This window comes from Heloderma suspectum, chromosome 4 (assembly GCF_057233095.1).
Source record: "Heloderma suspectum isolate Gila_16-S chromosome 4, 16-S_ref, whole genome shotgun sequence".
NCBI lineage: Eukaryota > Metazoa > Chordata > Lepidosauria > Squamata > Helodermatidae > Heloderma > Heloderma suspectum.
In genome coordinates this window covers 203,357,912-203,385,020 of record NC_139461.1, presented here as the reverse complement: position 1 = coordinate 203,385,020, position 27,109 = coordinate 203,357,912, and the positions used below count along the sequence as shown (strand labels likewise).

Here is a 27,109-nt window from a genome sequence, read left to right as displayed (position 1 = left end):
ATCCCGTGACACACGTGCACTCCAAACTAATGTGGAGAGAGTTCCCGAGGACAAGAAATTTTAAATCCACTGAAAAAGATCTTTCTATGATTGAACATCTAGATCCGAATGCGCATATGGTGTTTGTTCTTTATTTGCAGCTGAAAGGTATGAGATAAAAATGATTGACAATCCCTTGGAATTACGAAAAGCTACCTTTCATAATAGAGCCTCGTGTGGCGCAGAGTGGTAAACGGCAGTATTGCAACCAAAACTCTCCCCACGTCCCAGCAGAAGCTGGGTCTCCGGTAGCTGGCTCAGGTCGACTCAGCCCTCCATCCTTCCGAGGTCGGTAAAATGAGTATCCAGCTTGCTGGGGGAAAGGTAGTCACGACTGGGGAAGGCAATGGCAAACCACCCCACTATAATCTGCCATGAAAACGCCAGCGCAAGCGCCGTCCCTCCAGGGGTCAGCAATGACCCGGTGCTTGCACAGGAGGAACCTTTCCTTTCCTACCTTTCATAATACGCTTTCTGTGAATACTTTTGGTCTGACAACTGCTGTTTCTGGGGTCAAACAATCCTTTTCAGTTTAAGATGGAAAACGTCAGAATAGAAAAGACATCTCAATCTACTTTGCAATATGAGCCATTGAAAAACAGCAACAATGTTGGTGAAGCACCTAAGATAGCAAGAGCAGTTATTCTTGTTTCTCCATTGCCCGCTATTTCCCCTAATAATGAAAACAATACTGTTACCATCATCATGGTAATAACATGTGTTTCTGCAATTATTTGTGCTATTGTAAATATAACAGTTTGTGTTTTATGCAACCCCCCCCCAAAAAAAACAGAATCCCTAGAAGCATGTAACGTAACAATAACATACTAACTTTGAACAAGTAGGAATCCTAAATGATACAATGGAAAAAGTAGGTTGGATCCAGCCTAAGTTAGTTAGTCTTGATTAATTTTTTTCATTGCTTTCAGTGAGACCTATGTTCAGCTAACTTAGTCTGGATCCAGCCCAGAGATTATACCACCTGTGCTATTTAGGTGCATGAACTTTAAATCCATCTCCCTCTATATTGGATTAGGATATATCTCAAGGTTTTCAAAGACTCTCAATAGTAACATACAGGTACATTGGTTGAATAATGGAACAAAGCATGCAATGTATAGAAAAGTTAAGAATATTGTCTATGGCAAACATGCTAAAATCTTGATTACAGTATTACATATTCATACTCTCCAACATTTCACATATGAAAATAGGACACACTGTGTATTTATAAAACTCCTATTTTCACATTAAGAATCACTGCACATACACACTGCTGAAGGTATTGCCATTACTCACATTACCTCATAAGTGATGATCCAGATGCAAAGAGTATTATCAATTTATTCCAGAATGAAGCAAAAATAAATCTATAGCATATCATGATTTTACTGACCAATGCCTTTGCTTTGAAAGTCTTCAAGTACTTGTCAAGTTAGATGGTATCTCCTGTAACAAATATCAAACAAGAAAAGCATTTTCACTCATCAAGGATACATTTTGGTAACAAAAGACACTGCTTGAGCTCAAGCATTCAAATCTGTACAGAAATCCAAAATTGCCATTAAACATTGTCATTAAACAACATGGTCAATGTTGCACCTCATGACCTACAATGAAAGGAGAGCTAGAGAAAGCAGAAACTGGTGTGTGTATGTGCCATTTCATTCAACCCACAATCTTATAACAATATTTTGAGCTGTAACTAGTGAGAAGGGGAAGCACTGGCTCCACTCCTGAAAATATTTGACCATACACACTGGTTTTCCCTATCCTATGCTTTGTAAGTAAAACAACCAATCGAAATCTCATCTGATCTTGGAAGCTAAGCAGGGTCAGCCCTGGTTAGTCCTTGGATGGGAGACGACCTGGGAATCAGGCTTCCTACACTGAGCAGGGGGTTGGACTCGATGGTCTTGTAGGCCCCTTCCAACCCTGTGATTCTATGAAATTTGTTGCTCCCTGCAGCTTAGGAAATAGTGTCTTACTTTTCATTTGAAAATTATACAACCGTTTCATTAGACATGTCTTAGCCTGCAGTATATCATACATACTTGGGAGTGAGCCCAAGTGAGAACTCAGTGGGACTTACTACTGAGTAAACATGCATAAGGTTGGGCTGCTGGTGATATTTCATTGTGTTATTACTAATTTCTGCAAGAATATTACCTTTCTGTGAGTTTCATCTTGTGCTCAAATTATCATCATGTGGTGTGGCCAGGATTTGTACTATTTCTGAGGTAACAAAATAATGGGACAATGAGAAAGTTCACCTGCAACTCAGTGCAACTGCTGAAGATTCATGCACAAGTACATTATAGCTTTAATTAAATCTAAAATATAACATATAATGCTCCCTGGCTCTTTGATAGTATACTATTTCAATATAACAATATAAAAAATATGAGTAACTTCTCCGTCTTCCAAAAAGCCATAGCAGACCCTGGAAAAAATGGACATAAAATAGCCAACAAAGGGGACAATCACATTACTTCATAGGTGATGATCCAGATATCAAGAGTATTATGCTACCAGAGGAATATTTTGGGAGTTAGCAATCTGATGCATGTACACAGGTAATATTTCTAATTCTCAATATCAATTTGTAGGCTTTTCACATATTTTCCCCCCTAGAGTTTGTTATGAGATGACAGAACTCTGGATTTCATTACACTACAATATACTCACACATAAATATCCAGCAATTGCACTGTCTTGCAGATGGACCATTGTGGTATCACCAAAATGGTATTTTACACAATGACTCCGGCAGTTTTGTTCAGCCATTTGTGTGTGTGTTTGTGGGATTCTTTGATAGCTCTCTTGCAGATGTAACTGTGCTTAGCGGGCTCCAAATCGAAGCCAGAGCTAAGATAAATCATATTAAAGAAGAAATCTGTCAGACTGGTTGCTAAAACTGCATCTACTCTTAAGTTTTATTATCACTCTTTTGATATGCACACACCTACAATTGATCCAATGAGCAGAGAGGGGACAAAATGATAATTCACCTACCATGTAATTCTATGGAAGTTGATTGAGAAGAAATTCCCACTGTGTGATCGGGAGTAGTTAACAGTAAGTGTGTTTAGGATCACAGCTCTCAGGTAGATGTATACCTATATATAGAATCAGACATAGGTCCAACTGCATATTGTCTGTTTCTACAAAAAGTCACTGTCCTTTCAAACAGCTACATAAATGTGCTGAGCATGTTGGAATCCTGCAATATTATCTCTGTAAAACTTCAGGAACCTCTGTGCTACAATGACCACAGATATGCACCAAGAATCCTACCAACTGATAAAAGGCATTCCTTTTAGCCCCATGCCCATCTCCATAGGAACATTTTAGAAATACCATGTCAAACATTCAACAATGGTCTAAGAAATATTAGTCCTCACCTAGTCCTGGATGCCTATAGATATAGGAGTATAGAATTACCTCAATGTTTACACCTCCTCTCTAGACTCTATATAAATACATTGCCCTATCAATCTATTAACTAATATATTAGGAAACATAAATTTCCTGTTCAGAGATTTTATGGCATACTGGAAGCTCCCAGAGGGATCACAGGGACATTGTGAGAGTTACTTCAGATTGATGCTTCTGTGTGTCTGCCCATTCCTGTACTTTTTCTCAGGGACATGTGTACCACCTATTTGATAGCTATACAAATGTTGGAGAATATTTGGATCCTGCACAATGATCTTTAGGAAACACAATTTAGGCAGAACTTATTTATTTATTTCATTTCAATTCAATACCGCCCAATGCTGAAGCTCTCTGGGCGGTTCACAAAAATTAAAACCAAACAGCACACAATAAAACAATATAAAACATATAGAACATTAAAACTACAGTATAACAATACAACCACAATAAAACCTAGCAGCAGTACAGGAGTTTAAAATACAGATTTAAAACAGCAAAGCTAAAAGTTTAGAAAGCTAAAATGCTAAAATGCCTGGGAAAATAAAAAGGTCTTCACCTGGTGCCAAATGAAATACAATGTAGGTGCCAGGCGAACCTCACTAGGGAGCTCATTCCACAGCCGGGGTGCCACAGCAGAAAAAGCCCTCCTCATAGTAGCCACCGGCCTCACTGCCTTTGGCAGGGGCTCACGGAGAAGGGCCGCTGACGATGATCTTAAGGTCCGGGCAGGCACACATGGGAGGAGGCGATCCTTCAGATACCCTGGCCCCAAGCCGTTAAGGGCTTTAAATGTTAATACCAGCACTTTGAATCGGGCCTGGAAATGGACTGGCAGCCAGTGCAGCTGAAAAAGTACTGGCGTAATATGAGCTCGCAGGCCAGTCCCTGTTAACAATCTTGCTGCCCTATTTTGGACCAGCTGAAGTTTCCGGACCATTTTCAAAGGCAGCCCCACATATAACGCATTGCAGTAATCCAGACAAGAAGTTATCAGAGCATGGATAACTGTAGCTAGGCTATCTCTGTCCAGATAAGGGCGTAGTTGGTATACCAGCCTAAGCTGATAAAAAGTGCTCCGTGCCACTGAGTTCACCTGTGCCTCAAGTGACGGTTCTGGATCCAAGAGCACCCCCAAACTACGAACGTGTTCCTTTCGGGGGAGTGCAACCCCCTCCAGAACAGGTTGAAGATCACCTAGCCAGACAGATGAACCACCCACTAACAGTACCTCCGTCTTGTCTGAACTGAGTTTGTTTATTGGCCCTCATCCAGTCCATTACTGTGCCCAAGCACTGATTCAGAACAGCCATTGCCTCACCTGGGTTTGATGAGAAAGAGAGGTAGAGCTGGGTGTCATCCGCATATTGATGGCACCTTAGCCCACACCTCCGGATAACTTCCCCCAGCAGTTTCATGTAGATGTTAAACAGCATAGGGGATAAAATACAGCCCTGTGGAACCCCATGGCACAATTGCCGTGGCACAGAGCAATAATCCCCCAGTACCACCTTTTGGAATCGGCCATCCAAGTAGGAGCGGAACCACTGCAGTGCAGTGCCTCCAACTCCCAACCCAGACAACCTATCCAGAAGGATACCATGGTTGATGGTATCGAAAGCCGCTGAGAGGTCCAGGAGAATCAACAGGGTCGCACTCCCCCTGTCCCTCTCCTGGCAGAGGTCATCCCACAGGGCGACCAAGGCAGTTTCCGTTCCAAAACCAGGCCTGAAGCCCGATTGAAATGGATTTAGATAATCCGTTTCATTCAAGAGTGCCTGGAGCTGTCCTACAACCACCCACTCAAGCACCTTGCCCAGGAAGGGGATGTTGGCCACTGGCCTATAATTGTTAACATCCTCTGGGTCCAGGTTAAGCTTTTTCAGGAGTGGTCTAATTACCGCCTCTTTTAAAGCGGCAGGCACCACTCCCTCTCTCAAGGAGGAATTTACAACCTCCTGGACCCAGCCGGACATCCCCTCCTTGTTTGATTTAATAAGCCATGAAGGGCAAGGCTCAAGCACACAAGTGGTCGATCGGACTTGGCCAAGCACCTTGTCCGCAACCTCAGGCCTCAGTAACTGAAACTCATCCAATAAAACTGGACCAGACGGTGCTCTGAACGCCTCTACAATGGAACTGCATTAATCATGGTGTCCAATTCATGACGAATCTGAGCGACTTTATCTTCAAAGTGCCTTGCAAACTTATCACAGCATGCCACCGAGGGTTCTACCATCTCTCTCCCTGGCCCAGAATATAACAGGCCGTGAACCACTCAGAAAATCTCCGCTGTACGACACTGAGAAGATGCAATGCTGGTGGAAAAGAACTGTCTCTTTGCCGCCCTCACCGCCACAGAGTAGGCTTGATAGTGGGCTCTTACCTGTGTTTGATCAGACTCAGCATGAGTTTTCCTCCACCTGCATTCTAGCTGTGTCCCCTCTTGCATCATTGCCCTCAGCTCAGGTGTATACCAAGGAGCTGGCTGGGCTCTGCTCAGAGGGAGAGGGCGCTTGGGCACGATCGTGTCAACCGCCTGAGTCATCTCTGCATTCCACAGAGCGACCTGGGCTTTGACAGGAGCACCAGCCATACCAGCAGGAAAATCCCCCAGAGCCCTCTGGAATCCACCAGAATCCATTAATCTCTGGGGGCAGACCATTTTAATAGGTCCCCCACCCTTGCAGAGGGGGAAGGCTGCAAGGAGTCTAAACCTCAGCAGGAAGTGATCTGACCATGACAAGGGGACAGATGTTAATTCCTCCACTTTCAGATCACCATCCTCCTGCCCAATTGAGAAAACCAGATGAAGTGTGTGTCCTTTTATATGCGTTGGGCCGATGACATGTTGGGACAGCCCCATGGTTGTCATGGTGACCATGAAGTCCTGAGCCGCCCCAGATACAGTGGCCTCAGCATGGAAGTTGAGATCCCTCAGGACCATCATCCTAGGGGTCCTCAACACCAAATCCGAAACCACCACCATCAGCTCAGGCAGGGAGTCTGATGGGCAGCGGAGTGGGTGGTACACCAACAGAATCCCTAATCTGTCCTGGGTACCCAGCACAAGGTACAAACACTCAAGATCTGCACTTAAATGGGCAGGAAGCCTGGAGAGAGAGATTGAAATCCTATAGACCACGGCAACCCCCCCTCCCCGACCCTTGAGTCGGTGTTGGTGCTGCACTGAGTACCCAAGAGGGCACAGCTGGGAGAGAGTGACCCCTCCCAGTTCCCCCACCCAGGTCTCAGTAATACATGCCAGGTCAGCCCCCTCATCCACAATCAAATCATGGATGAGGGAGGTCTTATTTTGGGCTGACCTGGCATTCAGCAGCAGCACCACCAGGCCCAAGGGCAGACTGGTAAGGCTGCCAGGAACCATCAGGTTGGGGGAAGAACCAGAAGAGGGGACAGCTGTAAGGTGTCTAGCCCCTCTTCTCCTCAGCTGGCCTGTTAATCCCCCAACGCCACACCTCCCCCTGCCCGTGACCACAGTTATAGTGGCACCTCCCCGACCCCCTGAGTTGCTCAATAGTCATCCCAGGCACATATTAAAATGTTAGGATAAAAAATGTACAACAGTGTAAAAGAATATAAAAGATAAAAGAGAACAGCAGCTAAGAAGGAGCAGATAAAATCCATGTTTGCCCCTTTCTCCCTGGTCTTTAAAGCTGCTGCCCTCTGCTGCTGCTATTTGCTGCTGGTATCTGTGGCTGCTGGTTCTCTGGAGAAGCAGGTGGGTGGGTCTTCAGGTGCTGTTCCATGCAACTCCAAGTGCGACGCTAAGTGCACACTTAGCGTCGCACTAGGCGCGACGCTGAGGCGCTGCCTCTGGCAGCCCCGCCTTAAGTACCTGTTTGGTGGGGGCCGAAGCAGGCTCAGGATCCACCTGGTACAGCTGGCTGGTCCTCCTTCCCACAGGCTCCTTCCCGAGCAGTCTCTGGCAGCCTCGCCTTAAGTCTGGCAGCCCCGCAACTTGCCTAAATTGCTATAGCTATACATTGGGAGCTCATCCAAAACCTTAGATGCCTTGTTGATTCCATCTCTTCCCAGCCTGGCCATATTCATTTTCATAGAAAGGTGCTGAACGTCCAACTATCCTTAAGTGGAATGCAGCGGGACTGTATAAAAAGACTGCATCCATGGCATCTAAATAACCACACTATGGTCTGAAGACATAGGGCAGTATCCAATGCTGGCAGTCCCCCAGCACCAATCACACTGTGCTAGCGGGAATGGCAGATAGCACAACAGGAAGCTAGTGCTTCATAATGCAACCCTGAAAACTAACTCAAACTAGCACTTCTGGAATGAGACAGGTGAACACAGCTCCCTCCACAAACTTTGCTGACTTGTCCCATTCCAGAAGCCCTAGTTCGAACTAGTTTCTGGTGGCGCTATCCAACGCTAGCTTCCTGTTGAGCTAGCAGTCATTCCCACTAGTGCAAGGAGTGCAGAACCTCAGGCCTGGGGGCCAAATCCAGCCCTCCGGGAGTTCCGCCGATCGTTTGGTGGTTTTGCAGCTTTTGTGAAGTTTTACCCCATTCTAAAATATTGAAATGCCTCTCCTAAGGGTGTTATTGGGCAGTAAGAGCTTTAAGCTAAGATATGATGGCATGTTTTGTACTTTGTCTCCACTCCCCACTGGAATGCAGCCCCCGAAAACTTATTTGAAATGGAATTTGTCCCTCAGACTAAAAGTAGTGTTGCACCCTTGGTCCATAGGATGCAGCAACCTTGCTGAAGATAAACAGGTCTGGGTCTGTTCAGTGCCTGAATGAGAGACTAATTTATGTATGTTACCTGGAACTCTATTGAAAAATGGTGAGATTTATTGATTTATAACTTTTATATCCCATCCCATAATTGGAGTTTACAATAAAATGTTAAAATACAGTCAACCACAGAAATACAAACATAACATAAAATCAAAACAGTGAATAATTCAATAAAAGCAAAAATTCACTAGCAGATCTTACAAAGTGTAAAAGCCCGTCAATCCTCTAAAATTCTACTGGAAGACACTACCGTGAAAGTTATCAAACTGCAAGGAACAAGGCTTCTGCTGAAGTTGGCTTGGGTCGGTCAACATCCTTTTCCAGTCTATCTTGTGACATAACTCAGAGGACAGGTAAGAATGGAAAGATCAGATTCTCCAGGTTGGTGTGAGGAAGGCATTCCTGCAATGGGCTCCCTCTGTCGTGCACGAGGGGCAGAGACTGTGTGGTTTTGTGGGGTCTGCCAGTCCTGGACTCCTCACTCATAGTTCAGCCCTGCTTTCTGCCCATGATAGAAGCCTTTTCTGCTGTGGCCCTCCGGCTCTGGAATGGGCTCCCTCAAGAGGTTCACCTGGTGCCTACATTGTGATCTTTCTGGCTCCAGGTGAAGACCTTTTTATTTTCCTAGCATTTTAGCATTCTAGTCTTTTAGCATTGTTGTTTTAAATCTGTTACTGTATTTTAAATCTTTGCACTGCTGCTAGATTTTATTCTGGTTGCATTTTTATACTGTAGTTTTAAGAGTTTATATTTTATATTGTTTTTATGCTGTACTTTGTGGTTTTAATTTTTGTGTACTGCCCAGAGAGCTTTGGCTACTGGGTGGTATAGAAAAGTAATAAATAATAAATAAAACTATATAAATGATAAAATAATCCCATAAGGGGAACTGATAATGTATTTTCTCCTCTTTGCAAGTGTGTGTGTGTGTGTGTGTGTGTATGTGCGCGCTGGGGAGCGGGGAGTGATATAGTCCAATACTGTTCTGGTCCAACACACCCCACTTTTGTTCCCATTCACATATGGCCCAACTAGACGCGACCATAGCAGGCTTGTTAGTCTGCTCCAATCGCATATAAAGCACTGGGAGCCCTTCATTTGTAGAGCAAAATAAATGTGTGGATGTTATCTGTGCTAAATCCTTATCCAACCCACAGCTTACCCCTCTGCAGTCAGTCTCCCTGAGCACCTTTCTCCTCAGTCAAGCTTCAACTCAAGAAGTAAGCCTGGGTGAAGAAAAGTTCGTTGGGAGAGAAGCTATGAGGAGATAAACAGTGGATGTGGGTACAGTTCAGCTCCCCTCATCCAGGTGTGTGCCTTTTGCTCTAAAAAACAGACTTTATCCCTGCTTTATGTATTCTTGGGACAGACCAGGATTTAAATGAATGGCTCTGATTCTGTCCTATCTAATTTGGACCATAGACATACACAAAACCACTAAACTAGAAAAACATCTGGATACTTACTTGACACTGTCTTTGGGGAGATGTTTTGCCCCCTATGAAGTGGTAATCTAGCTAATCATTATAGGTTAAACAGACAGCATATGTAGTACTGACACATATTTAAATGCTTGCATGAATTCAATCTGTGATTATATTGTCTAAACAACAGAGCTGCTAAGAGTGCATGGCTTTTGTTACACTGACATCTAGTGGATTCCCAAAGCACACACAATTATTGAGTAGTGAAATCCTATATTTACTCACAAGTAAACCCCACTGTATTCAGTAGGCCTCACTTCCTAGTAAGTTTATTTAGAAATGTAGCCAAAGATTATTTTTCACAATTTTGCTTTATTTAATGGACAAAGATTAAATGACTATATAATGTGCGGTGAAATCCTCCAACAAACTATCTATCTATATGGATTTTTTTAAAAAACCCAAACCAAACCCAGAGACTTACATGACTTAAAAATAATTTAAAAAAACACACAGAGAGAGCATTGCTTTTGTTACACTGACATCTAGTGGATTCCCAAAGCACACACAGTTATTGTGTACTGAAATCCTATGTTTACTCAGAAATAAACTTCACTGTGTTCAGTAGGGCTAGTAAGTATATTTAAAAAAAGCAGCGAAATATCATTTTTTAAAATTGTGCTTTATTTAATGGACCAAGATTATTAAATGCTGTATAATGTGTGGTGACATCCTCCAACAACCTACCTACCTACGGGTTTATAAAACAAACAAAGAGACTTACTACTTTAAAGATGAAAACATTTCAGGAATGTTAGGTAAGCCAATTTTAATAAACTCAGAACAATGATGAGTAAGGTCCCATGGCAAGTGACTCTAATGAGAAAAGAAGTCCAAGATGGGTGGGAGCTTTTAAAAAAGGAAATTCTCAAGGCACAGTTACAAACAATTCCAACAAGAAAAAAAGGCAGAAGACAACAGAAGAAGCCAATGTGGCTTCACAAAAAGCTTAGAGATGACCTGAAAACAAAAAAAGGACACATTCGGGAAGTGGAAGGAAGTCCAAGCTACAAAGGAAGAGTACAGGCAGGTAGCACAGAATTGCAGGGATGGTGTCAGGAAGGCTAAAGCTGAGAATGAGCTGAGGTTAGCGAGGGATGCTAAAAGCAACAAAAACCCTTTCTTCAGCTACGTGCACAGTAAAAGACAGAGGAAAGAAATGGTTGTTCAGCTATTAAATAAGGATGGCAAAATGATAACAGATGACAAGGAAAAGGCAGAAGTGCTCAATTCCTACTTTGGCTCAGTCTTCTCCCAAAAGAGGGTCTATGAGCCTCCTGGCAAAGGCAAAGTACAGGCTGAAGGGGCAGGATTGCAGTTTGAGATCGATAGGCATATGGTCAAGGAACACCTAATTACTTTGAGCTCAACTCTCTAGGCCAGATGAACGGCATCCTACAGTAATAAAGAAACTGGCAGAAGAACTCTCAGAACCACTGTCTATTCTCTTTGAGAAATCATGGAGGACGGGTGAAGTGCCAGATGATTGTAGGAGGGCTAATGTTGTCCCTATCTTCAAAAAGGGCAAAAAGGAGGAACCTGGGAACTACAGACATCAATCCCTGGGAAAATTCTAGAGCAGATGATAAAGCAATCAGTCTGTAAGCACCTTGAAAACAATGCAGTGATTACTCGAAGCCAACATGGATTTGTCAAGAACAAATCCTGCCAGATGAATCTGATCTCATTTTTTGATCAGGTCACCTCCCTTGTGGACTGTGGGAATGCTGAAGACATAATATACCTCGACTTCAGCAAAGCTTTCGACAAAGTGCCCCATGATATCCTGATTAGCAAACTAGCTAAAAGTGGGCTAGATGTAATAACTATCAGGTAGAACCACAGTTGGCTACAGAATCGGATCTGATGAGTGCTCATCAATGGGGTCTTCTCAAACTAGGGAGAGGTAATGACTGGAATACTGGAAATACTGGAAAAAGAAACCAAATGCACAGTTACAAGATGGGGAAGACTTGGCTCAAAAATACTACAAGCAAGAAGGATCTTGGAATTGTTGTAGATCACAAGCTGAATGTGAGCCAACAATGTGATGTGGCTGCAAAAAAGGCCAATGCTATTTTGGGCTGCATTAATAGAAGCATAGCTTCCAAATCCCGGGAAATACTAGTTCCCCTCTACTCAGCACTGGTTAGGCCTCATCTGGAGTACTGTGTCCAGTTCTGGGCACCACACTTTAAGAAGGATGCAAACAAACTGGAAAGGGTACACAGGAGGCAACAAAGATGATCAGGGGACTGGAAACAAAGCCCTATGAAGAGAGACTGAAAGAACTGAGCATGTTTAGCCTTGAGAGGAGAAGACTGAGCAGAGATATGATAGCGCTCTTCAAGTACTTGAAAGTACTTGTCACAGAGAGGAAGGCCAGAATCTCTTCTCGATCATCCCAGAGTGCAGGACATGGAATAATGGGCTCAAGTTACAGGAAGCCAGATTCTGGCTGAACATCAGGAAAAACCTCCTGACTGTTAGAGCAATATGACAATGGAACCAATTACCTAGGGAGGTAGTGGGCTCTCCCACACTGCAGGCATTCAATATGAAGCTGGACAGTCATCTGTCAGGGATGCTTTGACTTAGATTCCTGCATTGAGCAGGGGGTTGGACTCGACGGTCTTATGGGCCCCTTCCAACCCTACTATTCTATGATTCTATGGTTCTTGGAGAAAATAGGAATAAAGATGCATTAAAACTGAACTCTTAAGGGCACAATATTTAGACAGAAAGAAGTCCTACAATTCCCAACATTCCCCATGCTGGCTGGGGAATGCTGGGAGTTGTAGGGCTTTTGTTCTGTCTAAACATTCTACGAGAGCTTTGTTTTGAACTGCTATGTAACTATTACCTCCAACTATCAGGATTGGGCAACACCCATGGTCCACATGCAGCCTCTGTCACCTCTGAATTAATGTTTTATTTACCACCTAAAAGTGTCTGGATCACTATGGAGTGCCAAACAGGTCACATTTAGCTTGTTGTCATTCTAGGTTTGACCCTTTTGATGTTCTGTAGCACTATGGACACATTTTTGGCACTCTGTGGAATGCTGCCAGGGGGCGAAAATGTCCCTGGGACCTCCTGCAGTTGCCCACACCTGATCTATAGATCTCAAAGTGCTCACAAATGCTATTTTGGTTTTTAAAAATGGGGCATGATCCAGCCAAATTTACAGTGCAATCCTATATATGTATACTCAAAAGTAAGATCCAATGAGTTAAATGGGGCTTATTTCCAAGTAAGGAGGTATAGGACTGCAACCTTATGCACTTTAGGTCTAATTGACTTCAATGGAAAAGTTAAGTTTAGCATACACATGACCCATTGAAATCAGTGGGAATGAAAAGTCCTGAATTTTGGTTGTATGATGTCAATAATTTCATAATGAATGCCTAAAGGTAAGTGTTAAAGTTTTCTTTCATAAAATCTGTCATAGTGTAAAACATGGCTATGTATGACTTCATTTTACCATAAATAAGGCCACAATCTTAAGCATGTTTAGACAGAAAAACAGTCCTACAATTCCCAATATGCCCTAGCCAGTGCGGGCAGGCTGGGGAAATGCTGGAAATTGTAGGACTCTTTTCTGTCTGAACAGGCATAGGATTGTGCCCTTAATGATCCAAATTGCAGAAGAATTGATCACACATTATTCTCTGTTGTCTTTTGATTTCTGTCCATTCCAGTCTCATAACTGGAATGACATAACATCTGAAAGCAGCAGGCTTGCAAGACTCATAGGCTCCTTTCTAGGGGGAGGAGTTGTCCTGCTTGAAGCAGTGATGTGGGGTGACATTTTTTCCAGGGCTTTGTTTTTCCACGGAAAAATTTCCATTTCATAAGTTCATTAATAAAAGTGAATATATACCAATTGTAAATACAATATTAGGCAAACTTGGCCATTTCAAAATTGTAATTAATATTTTTCAAGTGATGATCCCTAGCATACATATACAGTATGTCTCAGAGTAAAATGGCAAAACTGAAGGTGCCCAACAACCTCAGTGGAAGAGTTGAACTCTGTTGAAATAGATGTTGTCGGCATATCATGCACATTTATTTGGGTTCCTAAGATTAATTAGTGTTTAATTAATTTGTGTTAAAAAACAGTTTTCAGTCTCTTTGTTTTTTTTCTTACATTTAAACGATGTAAGGGAAATCTACTATCTTTAAATTTTTCCAAGTATTCCATGAACATTTGCTACATAATATAACATTAAATCACATTCAGTGGGCTTTAATTTTCCCCCTCAAATATTACAGGTCAAATACTTGTGGTGTAACGGGACAAAAAAATAACAAGGGGAACTTTTTCAGCTTTGTTGTTTACTAAATACAAGTAAAATAAACATGCTAAACTAGATCACTGCCTTGTTGTGGCGAAGGGGCTTGCGTAACTCAGTGAAGCCATAAGCTATGACGTGCAGGGCCACCCAAGACGGACAGGTCATGGCGGAGAATTCTGACAAAATGTGGTCCACTGGAGAAGGAAATGGCAACCCACTCCAGTATTCTTGCCAAGAAAACCCATTGGAACGTATCACAAGGCTAAAAGAGATGACGCTGGAAGATGAGCCCCTCAGGTCGGAAGGTGTCCAATATACTACTGGGGAAGAGCAGAGGGAATTTCCAAGTAGCGCCAGAAAGAGTGAAGCGGCTGGGCGAAAGCCGAAAGGACACTCAGTTGTGGATGTGTCTGGTGGTGAAAAGAAAACCCGATGCTGTAAAGAACAATATTGTTTAGGAATTTGGAATGTAAGATCAATGAATCAAGGTAAGCTGGAGGTGGTCAAACATGAGATGGCAAGATGGAACATTGACATCTTGGGAATCAGCAAACTAAAATGGACAAGCATGGGCGAATTTAATTCAGGTGACCATCGTATCTACTACTGTAGATACTGTGGGCAAGAATCCCTCAGAAGAAATGGAGTAGCACTCATAGTCAACAAAAGGGTGGGAAAAGCAGTACTGGGGTTCAATCTCAAAAAAGATAGAATGATCTCAGTATGAATCCAAGGCAAACCATTCAACATCACAGTAATTCAAGTCTACGCCCCAACCACTGAGGCCGAAGAAACTGAGGTTGATCAGTTCTATGAAGACCCACAACACCTTCTAGAACTAACACCAAAAAAAGATGTCCTCTTCATCATAGGGGATTGGAATGCTAAAGTAGGAAGTCAAGAAATCACCAGGATAACAGGCAAGAATGGCCTTGGTATACAAAATGAAGCAGGACAAAGGCTAATAGAGTTTTGTCAAGAGAACACGCTGATCATCGCAAACACTCTTTTCCAACAGCACAAGAGGCGACTCTACACATGGACATCACCAGATGGTCAATATCGAAATCAGATTGATTATGTCCTTTGCAGCCAAAGATGGAGAAGCTCTATACAGTCAGTAAAAACAAGACCTGGAGCTGACTGTGGCTCAGATCATGAGCTTCTTCTTGCAAAATTTCAGCTCAAATTGAAAAACGTAGGGAAAACCATGAAACCATTCAGGTATGACCTAAATCATATCCCTTATGAATATACAGTGGAGGTGAGGAATAGATTTCAGGGATTAGACCTGATAGACAGAGTGCCTGAGGAACTATGGACGGAGGTCCGTAACATTGTTCAGGAGGCAGCAACTCAATCCATCCCAAAGAAAAAGAAATGCAAGAAAGCAAAATGGCTGTCTGATGAGGCTTTACAAGTCGCTGAGGAAGGAAGGGAAGCGAAAAGCAAGGGAGAAAGGGAAAGATATATCCAACTGAATGCAGAGTTCCAGAGAATAGCAAGGAGAGACAAGAAGGCCTTCTTAAATGAATAATGCAAAGAAATCAAGGAAAACAATAGAATGGGAAAGATTAGAGATCTTTTCAAGAAAATCGGAGATCTCAAGGGAACGTTTTGTGCAAAGATGGGCATGATAAAGGACAAAGAAGGCAGGGACCTAACAGAAGCAGATGAGATTAAGAAGAGGTGGAAAGAATGCACAGAAGAACTATACAGGAAAGATCTTAATGTCCCTGATAGCCATGATAGTGCGGTCACTGAACTTGAGCTGGACATCCTAGAGAGTGAAGTCAAGTGGGCCTTAGGAAGCATTACTAACAACAAAGCTAGCGGAGATGACAGTATTCCAGCTGAGCTATTTAAAATCCTAAAAGATGATGCTGTTAAAGTGCTGCAGTCAATATGCCAACAAATCTGGAACACTCAACAGTGGCCACAAGACTGGAAAAGGTCAGTTTACATTCCAATTCCAAAGAACGGCAATGCCAAAGAGTGTTCAAACTACTGTACAATTGCGCTCATTTCACATGCCATCAAGGTTATGCTCAAAATCCTACAAGCTAGGCTTCAGCAGCATGTGAACCGAGAACTACCGGAAGTACAAGCTGGGTTTCGAAGAGGCAGAGGAACTAGAGATCAAATTGCCAACATTCGCTGCATCATGGAGAAAGCAAGAGAATTCCAGAAAAACGTCTATTTCTGCTTCATTGACTACGCTAAAGCCTTTGATTGTGTGGATCACAACAAACTGTGGCAAATTCTTAAAGTGGTGGGAGTACCAGACCAACTTACCTGTCTCCTAAGAAACCTGTACGAGGGTCAAGAAGCAACAGTAAGAACCGGACATGGAACAACCGATTGGTTCAAAATTGGGAAAGGAGTACGACAAGGCTGCATATTGTCACCCTGCTTATTTAACTTATATGCAGAGTACATCATGAGAAACGCCGGGTTGGATGAATCACAGGTAGGAATTGAGAGTGCCGGGAGAATTATCAACAACCTCAGATACGCAGACGATACCACCCTAATGGCAGAAAGCGAAGAGGATCTAAAGAGCCTCTTGTTGAGGGTGAAAGTGGAGAGTGCAAAAGCTGGTTTGAAACTCCACATTAAAAAAACTAAGATCATGGCATCTGGCCCCATCACTTCCTGGCATATAGAAGGGAAGAAGTGGAAGCAGTGACAAATTTTATTTTCTTGGGCTCCAAGATCACCGCAGGCGGTGACTGTAGCCATGGAATTAAAAGACGCTTGCTCCTTGGGAGGAAAGCTATGGCAAACCTAGACAGCATAGTAAGAAACAGAGACATCACCTTGCCGACAAAGGTCCGTATAATCAAAGCTATGGTTTTCCCAGTAGCAACGTATGGCTGTGAGAGCTGGATTACAAGGAAGGCTGAACACCGAAGAATTGATGCATTCGAACTGTGGTGCTGGAGAAGACTCTTACGAGTCCGCTGGACTGCAAGGAGGTCAAATCAGTCCATCCTAAAGGAAATCAACCCTGACTGCTCATTGGAAGGACAGATACTGAAGCTGAAGCTCAAATATTTTGGCCACCTAATGCGAAGAGAAAACTCCCTGGAAAAGACCCTGATGCTGGGAAAGATTGAAGGCAAAAGGAGACGGGGACGGCAGAGGATGAGATGGCTAGATAGCATCACCGATGCAATGAATATGAACTTGAGCACGCTCTGGGAGAGAGCAGAGGACAGGAAGGCCTGGCGTGCTATGGTCCATGGGGTCACGAAGAGTCGGACACGACTTAACGACTGAACAACAAGGGTCGTCAGAACATTTTCCAACGCAAAATGAAAATTTTCCTATGCAAATGAACCTAATTTACAGTGGAAATGTTTCAGATTCAATTCTTTCCAGAAAACCCACATCACTGGCTCAAAGAGGAAAAGATTTGATGCTTAGTTTCATATCCTCCAGTAAAAATACTCTTAAGGGCACAATCCTATTGAGATAGACGGTTGCCTCTGACTTCCTCTGAAGTTGGAGATGACCACCTATCCAATGTAGGGTGGCTGAAACACAGAGAATTCCTTCCATGCTCTGGCTGCCCTGCAGTTTTCCTTAGAAGCCTGCTTTTGGGCATCTAAGCGTGGCTTCTGGAATGGGCAGGAACAGGGCTGGGGACCTCATAGGAAGCTGTCTAGAACAGCTTCCGTTGTCTCCTCCCTGCCCCACCCCAGGAACGCCCCTTTTATGCTCTGTGTTACACGCACAGACAGTCACGGAGGGGCAGCTGCCACGGTTCTCTCCGCCCCAGCTACAATGGGGAGGGGAGCACTGTTTCCCGGCTACAAGCTCATAACTGGGAAAGCAAAAAATCCTTTCTTCCCCCAGACACTGTCTGGGGACATAGGATTGCTCTCTAAAACTTCTGAGTCCTCTGCATACTTAATGCTTATTTATAAGTTCTGCTGAACTCAATGGGGGTTACTTGCTAGTAATCCTTGTTTTTAAGCCATCCATGCTGAGGTCCTCTTTCTAGAGCAGATTGGTCTTGTTGGGCAGTAGCGGTATCTCATGAGGCAGTTCAGCAGAGATTATGAATATCTTCCACTGAACACCACTGCACACAGAGGGGAACTGTGCTCTAACTGGAGGTTGTTGCAAGGCAGCAGAGGAAGAACTGAAGCTGTTAGCTCAGCACCAAGTGGGTACATTGTTGCTGACCAATTAGTAGCGCCCAGCACAGGTGTGGGTTACTATATTAGTGGCCTGCAGTGGGCATTGCTAGTCACTCAGAAACCATGCTAAAGGCCCTGATGTCTCCTCTGCCTCCTTGGACCATCCTCTAGTAAGAGTGCTGGGCCCTCCACCCTCATGTCTCAGCAGACACCAGCAGCCTTCAATAAACCATCTCATGAACTGCTGCTGAGCGCCATCACCGCCATGGGGCTATCCCAATATATATGGATCCCACAGATGTGGCAGGTCATATGCTCAACTTGTGGGGTGGGATAGGCTGGCAGAACTGGTCTGGCTATGGAAAGACTTGGAGTAACTCCTTTGTCATAGAAAGACCATTACCTGGTTAGGTTCAGAATCTTGGCAGCTTCTGGTCCCCATGGGGTCACATCCTGATAGATCCAACTGGTTTTCAGAGTGCCCTTGGAAGTTTTCCATTGCACTTAACAGCTATTCTTCAAAATTCTGGTTGGACGCTGGAACAGAGAAGAAGCACAGGTGGCTGACATAGCTCTGAGATGCCTTTTCCCACTGCCAAGAACACATGCTGCCACCTACCCACTATAAGAGAACGTTCTAGGCAATGAAGCAGGAGGGACAATGGAGGAAGGCTCAGGGCTAAAGCTTACTTGAGAGACTACTCTGTGGCAGTGGTGGAATTAGTTACTGCAAGTTATAATTATGGCTACCAATTTGGATGGCTTTAAAATTGGATTAGACAAATTCATGGTGGAGAAGGCTCTCCGTGGCTACCAGTCCTGATGCCTCTATGCTACCTCCAGTATCAGAGGCAGCAAGCCCATAAACACCAGTTGCTGGGGAACGTGGGCAGGAAGGTGCTGTTTCACTCATGTCTTGCTTACAGGTTTCCCGTGAGCAGCTGGTTGGCCACTGTGTGAACAGAACGCTAGACTAAATGGACCCTTGGTCAGATCTAGCAGGGCTCTTCTTACGTTCTTACGGTGTTGGATCATTCTGCACAGTGTCAGCTGGTGGAGCTTTTTGAGTAACTGAGTAATTAGAGGCCTTACAAAATCTAGATCTGGTGGATAGGAGGCCTGCTCAGATGTCTGCTGTGACATGGTTGCATAATACTTTGCAGATAAAAATTACTCACATCTGCTTTGATTTGGACTCTGCAGTGGGAGTGGATGGGGCATCTGGGCTGCCTCAACCAATTGTGCTTGCTAGATTAGTTTTAATTGTTGCAGTCTGAGGATGTTTACAAGGTTCTTGTAGAGCCTTCTACTCTACAACCTGTTCTCCGGACCTTTGCCCAACTTAGCTAAATTACATCATGCTAGCAGAGGCTGACTGAATCTATGAGTATCCCTCAAGGTAAAAGTCAGTCCAGTAAAAGATGTCACATTATATAAGTAGCCCAATAATGGCTCTAGATTTTGCTGTTACTGTGGGGAACTCATTGCCACAAATGGCAATAGTGTGTTTCAAGTAAAGATGGTCTACCTGTGTCAGGAAAGTTATGTTGCTAATCTGGCCATCAGTAATACATACGTTTTTCAATATTTCAACATGACTAGGGTTACAAAGTTAATTCCAGTGATAACATACTGTTTGACCTGAGGAAATGAGTCATAACCATTCCATCATTGTAGGCATATTGGATTCAAAGATAGCTGCCAGGGCTTTACACTTCTGTTCACCATTACACATCAATGCTATTTGTTTTCAAATTACCTTCATATGAAAACTTCCAGCGGAGACTGTTCATACAGATTTGTCCTTATAGCCCTCAGACAAAGATTACAATGCAGCTGACAGCATCACTGAGATGCGTGAAGCACTAGTTCTGACTAGGAATCTACAGGATGTGTCATGGTTCAAAGTAGGTTTGAACTCAACAGTTAGCCAAAGCACAACTGACACACAGAAAGGCTACCTCTACCTGAAATCCACTTTTGCAGCTATAGTATGACATCTTTACCTTTGTGTTGTTGTTGTTTTTACCCTACTCTAGAGCAGGGATGGGGAGAAGGTAGATCTCCAGATGTTTTGGACTTCAACTCCCATCAGCCCCAGCCAGCATGGCCAATGGTCAGGGATGCTGGGAGCTGAAGTCTAAAACATATAGAGATCTACTTTCTGCCCACCCCTGCTCTAGAGCAGCCTTTCCCAACTTGGTGCCCTCTAGGGATGGGCATTAAATAACATAACTGCTAAAATAACAACATTCCAAAGTTGGAATGGCTTCAGAGATAACATGTTCCTCAATAGATACAGATCCAATATAATGTCTAGAACGTGAGCAAAATGAAACGATGTGGAATTAAAACTACAGGTCATGCGGTGACTGTTAGTGTGTGAGGGTTGTTTTTCCTTCCTCTCCCCCCGTCACATGACTCTGATGTCTGCATGACATGCATGAACTTGCTGACCCACTGGAATGTCTGGAACTGGCTTCAGTTACCTTACATTCCCGTGTTGTGTCAGTTCTAAACATTCCAAAGAGTTACCGTTCCTAGTAGAGTTCCTACCTCTTAAGTTACTTTCATCGTTTCTCTGTTATAACCATTCCACATCCCAAATAGTGTATTCTTTCCAGTGGAGGCTTATCACCAACCTAACTGGTGGGGCGGAAAAGGGATCACTGGAGGCAGAGCCAAGGGGGGGTCACTGGAGGTGGAGCCAAGGGGTGGGTCCACCTCCAGTTGGGCCATAAAGACAGATTGGGAATTCTGGAACCTGCTGTTGGGCCATAAAGACAGATTGGGAATTCTGCTGGTGTACCGCCCACCCTGCTGCCCAGCATCCTCCCTGACTGAACTGGCAGATGCAGCCTCGAGTGTGGTGTTGGAGGAACCCAGGATGGTGGTTCTGGGTGACTTCAGTTTCCATGCTAAGGCTGTCTCTGGAGTTCCAGCTCCAGACTTCATGGCCTCCATGACAACCATGGGGCTGTCTCAGTTTGTCATCGGCCCAACACATGAAGCAGGGCGTACCCTTGATTTGGTTTTTGCTCCAAGTTGTGAGTTGGGTGGTCTGAAGATTGGGGGGATCCATGTAACCCCATTGTCATGGTCAGACCATTTCCTGGTGAGGTCTGAACTCACGGTGTTACTTCCTTCCTGCAGGGGTGGGGGATCCATTCGGATGGTCCACCCCAGGAGACCGATGGAATCCAATGGATTTCTGAATGCTCTTGGGGATTTTCTAGTGGGGAGAGCTGCTGATCCAGCTGAGGCCCTAGTCTCACTGTGGAACAGTGAGATGCAGAGGGCCATTGACTTGATTGCATCTGAGTGCCCTCTCCAGCACTGTACAGCCCGCTCTGCTCCTTGGTATATTGGGGAGCTGTGGTCAATGAAACAGGCTGGACATCAGCTAGAGTGCAAATGGCATTAAGACTTGAAGCAAAGATGACCGAGCACACTCTAGAGCACATAATCGTGCCTATTGTGTGGAGGTGCGGGCAGCAAAGAAGGCTTATTTTGCTGCCTCGAGTAGCTGTCCAGCGGAACTCTTCCGGGTGGTCTGGAGGGTTGTTAACACCCTCTCCAGCAAATGGGGCCCTGGCCCCATCGAGGACCCGCTGTGACCTTTTTGCATCGCACTTTGAGGACAAAATTGCTTGTTTCTGCAGTGAACATGATGCTGTTATCACAGTTCCAGTCGAGTTGTCCGATGCCACCGTCTGCCCAATTTTGTGGGATCAATTCTAGTTCCTGTGGTCTGATGATGTGGACAAGGTGCTTGCAGTAATGAGACCAACCACATGCACTCTCTCTCCCTGCCCCACTTGGCTGATAAAAGCTGGCCGAGGAGGTATGACTGGGTGGGTTCAGAGGGTGATAAATGCTTCTCTGTGGGAAGGGGTGGTCCCTGCTATCCTTAAGGAGGCAGTAGTGCAGCCACTCACAAAGAAGCCCACTCTAGACCCAATGGTATTAGACAACTACCACCCAGTCACAAATACCCGTTTTCTAGGGAAGGTACTTGAGAGGGTTGTGGTGGACCAACTGCAAGCATTCTTCGAGGATACTGATTATCTAGACCCATTGCAGTCTGGGTTTTGTCCTGGTTATGAGACTGAATCAGCCTTGGTCGCCCTGATGGATGACCTTTATCGAGAGTGGGACAGGGGGAATGCAACCCTCTTAATTCCGCTCAATCTCTCATCAGCTTTTGATACCATCAACCATGATATCCTCCTCGATCGACTCCGTGGGATGGGTAGTGGAGGCACTGTGTTACAGTGGTTCTTGTGCTACCTACGGGGCCAGTTTCAGAGAGTAACATTGGGTGACTATTCCCTGGCCCCTTGGCAATTGAGCTATGGGGTGCCACAGGGCACCATCTTGTCCCCAGTGTTGAACATATACATGAAGCTGCTGGGAGTGGTCATTAGGGAATTCGGAGCTAAGTGCCATCAGTATGCTGATGACATGCAGCTCGATCTCCCTGTGACATCTGAATCAGGAGAGGCTGTGCAAGTCCTGAATCAGTGCCTAGACTCAGTAATGGGCTGGATGAAGGCCAATAAACTGAAGCTGAATCCTGGCAAGATGGAAGCCCTGTGGGTGACTGGTTCCCAAGTCCGGGAGATAGGTGCATTGCCTGTTCTGGATGGGGCTGCACTCCCTCTGAAAGATCAGGTTTGTAGTCTGGGGGTACTCCTAGGCTCAAAGTGTCTTTTACCAGCTTCGGCTGGTTTGCCAGTTATGGCCTTTCCTGGACAGGGATAGCTTGGCCACAGTGGTACAAGCATTTGTAACCTCAAGACTGGATTACCGCAACGTGCTCTATGTGGGGCTGCCCTTGTCCAGAAGCTGGAGCTAGTGCAGAATGCAGCAGCTTGGCTGTTGTCAGGAGCTGCCCCTTTTCAGCATGTAACCCCTTTGCTGAGGGAACTGCATAGGCTGCCTATTCGCTATCGGGCCAGGTTTAAGGTATTAGTACTAGCGTGAAAAGCCCTAAACAACTTGCGACAAGGATACCTGAGAGAGCGCCTTTTTCTTTACCAACCTGTCCGGTCACTGAAGTCATCGGAAGGCTTGCTCCTGGTGGTTCCACATGGATCTATGGCCTGGATGGAGTCCACCAGGAAGAGAGTTGTCAGCGTAGTGGCCCCCTTCCTGCAAAATTCCCTGCCTTTGGAGGTCAGGCAGGCACCAACGTTGTGTTGCTTTCGGCGCCTCTTGAAGATGTTGTTATTCCGAGAGGCTTTTCTTGAGTGACCAGCCACAGTTTATTATGTTCATCCATTCTTTTAAAATGTTTTCATTTGCTTTAATTATGGGATTTTATTCTTTTATCTTGCTGTTCACTGCTCTGAAATCTTTGATGTGGTGTGGTATATAAATATTGTAAATAAATAAATAACAATAGTTTTGCCCAGCAAATAGAAAACAGGAAGAATTTAGCCAGAAATGCCTGTTCTAGGGTGTTACTGTGCACCACCAAAAGAAAGGGTTAAAAAAAACAGACTGAGGAGTTCATCACACGGAGTTTTTATCCTGCTACTGAGATGGCTCTGTCGGCGGTTTGCGGGCTCTTTAGATAACGTCATTACCCTCTGGGGTCCCCCAGCCTATCCCATGTTTTCCCTAAACACAAAAAATTGTGTTTAGTATTTTTTCCCATTTTTCCCAGTGAAAAATGTAGTATTTTTCAAGTGGAGCGCCATGAGCTCCACGTGAAATTATCCCATAGCGGAAGAAACCGCTCTGTCTACCTGCTGTGGGCGTTTGTTTTTGGTGGCTGGGGGCACCGTCAGGATGGCGAAGGCACTGAGGATGGGAGTAGGGTTGCAGGGAAGGAGACCCAAGCAGATTTGACAGGCACGAGGGCAAGAATCACCTGCCCATTGCATCTCCTGCCTCTGCATTTTTCAATCGGAGGGAGAAGAGGGTAAAATGCCTCCCTGCAACAAAAGGAGACACATCTGATCCCCCACCCCACCAAGCCCAGAAGCAATGTCCTCTGTTGTTTCAGAGCACCCTATTAAGTTCAATGGGGTTTAGTCCCAAGTAAGTGTGCTGGGGGTTGAGGACTTACAGGGTGATCTTATGGCTGCTCAGAAGTTAAGTCCCACTGAGTTCAATGTGGCTTACTCCCAAGTAAGCGTGCCCAGGATTGCAGACTTATACCGGGGTATTATCTCTACTCAGAAGTAAGTCAGAGGTTTCCTGGGGGCTGCGAGAAAACAGTACAGCAGAAGTTGAGCTAGGAAAACAAGACACCACCACCCCCTTTGCACACATGCCAGGGAGGGAGGAAGGCACTCCCTCAGTTCAAACCACATGGCTGCCATGTAAAGAAGCCCTTCCTAATTCCACAGAGAAACTGAAAGCAGGAAGTTCTGGAGAGGATGTGGGGTTTTGCGGGGGTTTTGCTTAACGTAGAAACACCCTGAGAAGCACTGTATAGCACCCCAAAATGGAGGCCAGGCATGGTCCTCAATTCATTACTTAAGGCAAGTAGAATGGAAGACAAAGCATTTTAGACCACCAACCCCCTACCCCACCCCAATTTATCCAGAATAGCACCACAAAGAAAGCAATTTCTAGCAGAAACCACTTAAGGGGCAATCCTATGCATGTTTAGGCAGAGAAAAACCTTTAACTCCCAGCATGACCCAGGCAGCATAGATGGCTGGGGAATTTTGGGAGTTGAAGGCCTTTTCTTTGTCTAAACATGAATAGGAATCCACCCTTAAAGATTCCCCCCCCCCCTTCCGTCATTGGGGGTTGGCAGGGGAGAGATGGTTTAAACAAGATGGGGGCAAAGGTTTTTTTTGTTGCATTTTACAACCCAGCACCATGAATTTCTCCAGACACCCAAAACAGAGGGCTGTCACTGAGCTTTTATCCTGCGATTCAGATTGCTCCTTCACGGAAGTTTGCGGGCTCTTCACATGGCACAGTGATCAAGGCATCTCCTGCACTAAATGCCCTTTGTTCCATTTTTAAATAGATAGCAGATAATGAGCTATCAAATTACCCTGTTATGTTCCGCTTCAGTTTCCTCTGTGAAAAGAGTAAAAGCAGCAAGAAGACAAGCTAGATCACTGAAAGATAATGGAAGACTCGGAGAAGGAGGGGGGAGGAGAAAAGGGGTGGGGAAAAGGAAGCATGTGAAAAAAGGAGTCATGATCCTGCATTTAAAAGGGAAGCAGAAAGTCCAGTTTAAAATGCAGGATTTTAGGCTGGTGTAGAGATGCCCAGAGAATGGAAAGATTTTTAAATGGCATGTGTGCAAAGGGAGGGTGTCTTGTTTTCCTAGCTCAACTTCTGCTGTACTGTTTTCTCACAGCCCCCAGGAAACCTCTGACTTACTTCTGAGTAGAGATAATACCACGGTATAAGAACATACCAGTATAAATATGAAAAGAAACAGTCACGGCTCCTCCCTCCCCCCTCAACTTTCTACAGAGTGGATCTGATTGTCCACTGAAAAATTCCTGTGATTATGAAGTACCTTATAACTTAATATGGTTTAGGTACCTATATTATTATATGTAAGTAGCTTTTAATTGTTTGCTATTGTAAATAAATATTCATAATAAGTTCCTGTTTATTTTTTACTTTAATTTCATTTTATATCGTATCTAGTCTAGTTCGAGTTTTTTTATTTTATATAAATTTAATGCGCAATCAGAACTCAATATTATCAAAGTCTAACATTATTATGTTTTAATTACTCTTACATTTGACTTGGTCTATACCTATTCTAGTCCATCAGTAAGCTGTTTTATATTTTATTATATATTTAATAAATTTGTTAAACTAGTTTTTTATTTAATATTTACTTACCTGAAGCAAAAAAAGAGTTCCTTTTGATTTCAATTTTATAGTACGCTGATTACTTACTTGTTATTAATTTTACTATTTTAGGTGGAATAACACGTTTAGTTAAAAAGAGTGTGATTTATCTAATTTTTCTGCTTTGTTTTAACCTATGTTAATAATTTAATTCCCTGTAATCATTAAAGTATATAGGTAGCATAAAAAACCTTCCAGGAACCATGTAGCGTCATGATGTTTTTGACTGTATCAAAATTAAGAGTTCCATCTCCTGCTAGTTACAAGCCCTTCCTGGAACAACGTTATTTTGGAACTGTTATATGTAACCATTAAGCAGTTGAAACTGGAACGGTTGGAACAGTTCCACAAATGCAACATTTTGGCTCATCTCTAGAGCCCTCCATATGTTTTTGCCTACAACTCCCAGCATTCCTGATCATTGGCTATGGTAGCTGGGACTGAAGTCCAACACAATCTGGTGGGCACCAAGTTGGGGAAGGCTGCTCTAGAGGGTGCCGCTTTCGAAAATGAGAGGGGTTCTGAATCCTACATACAAATTGCAGCCTGCGCTCTACCACGGGTCATTCCTCCCTCACAATAGCTAATTGCCTTTCAGCAACGAGGAAACGGCATTCAGCACATGCTCAGGGGCACTCTTATTTTCTTGAAGTTATGATTATTGCTTTCACGTGTTTTAAGACCGAAGACCCCCGATGATCCTGAAACCCGTTTCCAAGGCAGCGGCTCCTCGTACCTGATCCCCAGCCTGGAAACTGGTCCTCAAAGCTCCGTCTTAATATGTGACTCAATTAAGCCGCCCATAATCACGCGAGGAGGAAGAGAAGAGCCACGTGTCGGTCCATCAGATTCCACTCGGGAAGCCTCCAAAGCGAGATCGCGCAGCTCGAGCGTTGTCATTCAAGCCACACCGCCAACGGGGGCGGGGGGGCGACCCACGCCGACGTCATCCCGTCTCTTCCAGGAAGGCGTGGCAGTCCCTCGAAGCTTTCCCTTGTGGGCGGGGCGTTAACACTTTACACTCGCCGCCGCCGCCTCCTGACCCTTGGTCCCGCCCACGAGCTCGCCCCACCCAA

General features: G+C 44.4%; 1 long non-coding RNA gene across 1 annotated transcript; it reads right to left on the bottom strand.

Annotated features, from left to right (window-relative positions):
- Positions 1 to 136: 136 nt before the first annotated feature.
- Positions 137 to 27,090, bottom strand: LOC146347969 (uncharacterized). Its single transcript, XR_014790487.1, has 3 exons — positions 26,770 to 27,090; positions 18,595 to 18,728; positions 137 to 1,488 (listed from the first exon to the last, which is right to left on the bottom strand). It is a non-coding gene; the product is annotated as an uncharacterized LOC146347969 (long non-coding RNA).
- Positions 27,091 to 27,109: the final 19 nt, after the last annotated feature.